At 39.6% G+C, this 4,299-nt stretch overlaps 1 long non-coding RNA gene across 1 annotated transcript; it reads left to right on the top strand.

Annotated features, from left to right (window-relative positions):
• Nucleotides 1-2,413: 2,413 nt before the first annotated feature.
• Nucleotides 2,414-4,040, top strand: LOC117953004. Its single transcript, XR_004658551.1, has 2 exons — nucleotides 2,414-2,497; nucleotides 3,356-4,040. It is a non-coding gene; the product is annotated as an uncharacterized LOC117953004 (long non-coding RNA).
• The last annotated feature ends 259 nt before the right edge of the window (nucleotides 4,041-4,299 follow it).

Consider the following 4,299-nt stretch of genomic DNA (forward strand, 5'->3'; position numbering starts at 1 on the left):
CCCCCCCCCCCCCCCCCCCCCCCCCCCCCCCGGGGGGAGGAGCAGCAGGTTGCGCTCGTCTCCAAAAACAGGTCGACTATAAAGACAACTGCTCTGACTGTGGTGTGGGCGGCAGTTTGTGAAACGTTTTGTCCAAAAACACTCTGTTATTTCGTCAACTTAAACACAACAACAACCGTTGAACCGTTGAAGTCTCTGGGGACAGCCGATGTCCTATAGCCTGTGCCATATTTATTTGGCCACTGTGACAATAACATAATGACATTAGGCTTAGATGATTTTGAATTGATTTCTGGTGATTTTTGCTCTCAGCTCAGACTTCCTTTATGCTGAGTTGTTTTTTCATGCGATAGGAAGTAGTGACATTTACAAGCAACAACTATAGGCTACTTATCCTATGATATTTTGGGGGAAAAATAGCCTAGTATACAAATAATGTGGCATTGCATCAACAGTTGCACATATTAAAGGAGTATTATAAATAGTAGCATACAGGAAATGTATTGGAGTAGCCTATAGTAAGAAAATAGAATTGATATCAGTGTGATAATATGATTATTAACTTATATTAAGTGCACTGAAGAGCCACAAGAGTATAGGAATGTTGCAATGTTCACAGGACATAGACGTGCTGTAAAGTTCAACAAGATCAGTAGTAATCAATACTGAATTACAGAGCTGTTAAAAAACTTGAGCACTTTTAGGATTACGCATGTTTTTCTGGTAATATATCATCAGCTCAACAGCCTTACATTTTGCACCTCCTTCTTCATTCTGCGTGAATCAAGGATTGACATTTAGATTGGTCGTTCAGGGACTTCTCCATGCCTCATATTTCTCTCTACAAATCCTTTTACACACATTTTACAGTGTGTATGATGACAGTTTCCATCAGCGAATGTCTGAATCCGTCCTCACCTTTATACACACCCTGTCTCTTCTCAAGTGCTGTTATGTCTGAGCTGGCAAGTGCTAAATCACCCCCAGTGGATTTGAAAAGAACCACACACACACCCTGTAATGCGGGATTTCTACCAAACGGCCATCGAGCTTTAACGTGTAGAACATTCATTTTCTCACAGCTTTTACCAACCCTCTCTGATTTCAGTTTGGGTAGTGATGACAGGGCCTTGCCACACGAAACTCCCCGCCCTCCTCTTAGACGGAGCGGACGGTTGTCTAATGTCTGAAACTGAATCTCCTCCATGTGGTATGCAAATCTTGCCTTTGATATATGAGAGCAGTGATAGATGCAATGAGTCAATCTTCACTATTGATTCCATTGATGTCTCCTCCTTGTGTAAAAAGAGGGATTCTTAGAGCTGCAGCATCCCATACAATTTAGACAGATCAGCAAATTTTCACAAAACATAAACAATTTTTTTTCTCATCTAAATTTCATTTCTGTGCATCTATGTTGCATAATCGGATCATGCTTTTCTTCTTGGATTTATCAGACAGAACTCCAATACTAGGCACATCAGCACTGAAAACATTTCTCACCTGGCTGTATCAGAGGTTAGTAACAGAGAGCCAACAACTGTAAACCACGCTGCATGCAGCCTGTAAACCCCCCAAAACTCACCCCTGTTCCCAGTTGAGTTTCAATCATCATCATCAACAGTTGGCTGTGATAAAAACTGATACAACATGGTGTTTATAAACTGAGGAATCAAAACCATTGTCAATTGTGTTGTGACTGTACTGAGTACCACTGAAAGGGACAGAAAAACCCAAAATATAATCTCCAATGCAAAATAGTTTCAAATGACTGAAACATGTTTTAACACTGTTCAACACTCAACTTGATTGCGTCGTTTTGCTCCTCTCCATCATATTGGCAAAGTGATTCAATCTGTAGCACATTCATGAAGGATTTGTTGTTCCAAACTTCTGAATGTCTGGTATGGACTAAAACTTGTGAAGGAAACTGTGTATTTTTAATTTTCTTTTAGAATAGGGGTAGTTGGTATGTGAAACTCCTGCTGGAATTTAAAGAAACACAGTTTAAGTTACAAGCAGTCAGTTGAAAACACAGCACTGAGCGGCCGGGTTGGTGGAGCAGGCGTACATGTGTGGAGGTTTAATCCTCGGCGCAGCGGCCGCGGGTTCGGCTCCGTCTCCGACTGCGGCCCTTTGCTGCGTGTCATCCCCATTCTCTCTCCCCTTTCAGGTCTTCATCTGTGCTGGGGAGTTGGAGGTGTAGAATGTCCCAAAAATAATCTTTAAAGAAAATGCAGTGTTGAAACACCACACCAATGGGAGCGCTTAGTAGAAAATATGCAGACAAAAAAGAAATTAACAGCTCAGTGATTATTACTTTAATATTATAAGAAAACACAAATGAATTAATGATTTGATAATCAACAATTATACAGCAGCATTCACACACAGATGGTTGTAATCCGGTGTGTGTCTTCTTCAGATCCTCCTGCAGTTGGACTCCTGAGGAGAGGAACAGGGGGAATCTGCAGCTCAGAGAAAGGCTACTGTATTGGTATGATGCTCTTATCAATGTCATTCAGACGCAGACAGTTTCTCTGTTATCTGTCTGCAAGCACAACCACTGGATTTCATCTGTGTGCTGAGTTGCATACAGTATTTTGTTTTTCACATTCCGCACAGAGGAGAAATTCCCCTGACTAACTTTTAAATATATATTTAATTTTTTTTTACATTTTCAGAATGTTTATCTGAAGCGTTCATATGTTTTTTTTCTCAAATTCCAGATGGCTGTTTTTGAATTTGACATTGTGTGTCTGGGGGTTGTGAGGTAACTGAAACGGTGCAGTTGTATGGCATTGGATCAATTTGCCACCCTTACATGAAACGGAGAAATTTATTTGTTCTTCAGTGAAAACATTTTCAATGCTTTCACTGTTGTAATTTCTTGTTTATAAAGTTATTCAAAGAACGTCCAAAGAGTGCATGAATCCAAACAGATTGAATGTTTAGGACAATTTAGGTACATGCATAAATTGGAATTGGAATTTCAACATAAAGCCCAGTTCATCAAAATACTGGGATTTTGGTACAGACACATTGATGGTTGAAACAAAAGTTATGAATGTTTACTCTAATTCTTAGAATTAAATATGGTGATTTTGATGGTGTGATTATTTTTAATTTCTAAAAAAAAGATGAAGCAAAAAGAACACCCTTTCTGGTGCCACGTTTGTGCCCGGTCTTGTAGCTTTTTAGGTGTAATCAGTGCACTGCAATCAATCTGCTTTTGCAATGCACCTTTCATCATCTGCAGAGTCTGTGTGTACATGCAGCTTATCGTTTTGTAGGATTTTAACAAAGGAGATTTCATTCCTCATAATAAATAAGTACCCTTTTTTTCTTTCTTTAGCAGGATATCTGCAGCCTCCACTGTCAGTGTGAGGATTCAGATTGCTATCGGCTCAGAATACAAAAGATCTGTGAGCTACTTTGAATACAAATCACAAGAAGTGTGAACAGCAGCGAAGGGGGCTCTTCAGTGAAGAATGGCTATTGAAATGAGGCAGAAGAATGCCAAAGAGATAAAGAGAAGAATGAGCACCGCTGTTCAGTCAACACCAAGTCCTCCAGTTCCAACTCATCCCAGGCCCCCTCAGCAAGTCAGCACGGGATCATTTTTCATAATGATACCTCTGTTCAAATATCACCTACTTTTCATTTGTTTTTTTTCCAAAAAATTCAGCCTTTGTTGTAGAAGCTGCCTTTGGGTGTTGCCAATGCACACACTGTTTTTGGGTAACTTAAATAGCATTAATCTCTTAAAGGTAATCTCTTGTCTGAGCACTGAAAAGTGGTTAATGTATTTCAGCTTAGCACAGAAGAACTTTGTGTGCTTGTCAATCAATTGTAGACAGACACTTGTGGGAGTGTGACCATTATCTGTTCTCATGTTTGCATCTTTGTAGTCTTCCTTTTCACTAGTTTGATTTAGAGCACCAACACATCCCTTACTTACTAAAGTAGTGTTTTTTCATTATTCATTACTATTATTCACACTGAATCTGTGGTTCTGTAAATATTGAATCTACTTTGTGATATGTGTTTTGCATCCTGACCTCTCAAACGTTAGTAGGGGGGTTGAGGTGTGGAGTTTTGGATTTTGTTGTTTTTAAATGACTGGAGATGATCTGAATGTTGCTGCATTTTTGTGCATAGAGTCATGTTCATTATTCACACTGGAATGCATAACTTCTTTATCTATCTATCAGTCAAGGCTCTATCAGGGTGCTTAAAAAAAAAATCTATCTCACCATGGTTGGTTTATGGAGTCTGTTCAGGGAAGAGGGTTGGTGG

The sequence above is a fragment of the Etheostoma cragini genome, chromosome 11, assembly GCF_013103735.1.
Source record: "Etheostoma cragini isolate CJK2018 chromosome 11, CSU_Ecrag_1.0, whole genome shotgun sequence".
NCBI classification, from domain to species: domain Eukaryota; kingdom Metazoa; phylum Chordata; class Actinopteri; order Perciformes; family Percidae; genus Etheostoma; species Etheostoma cragini.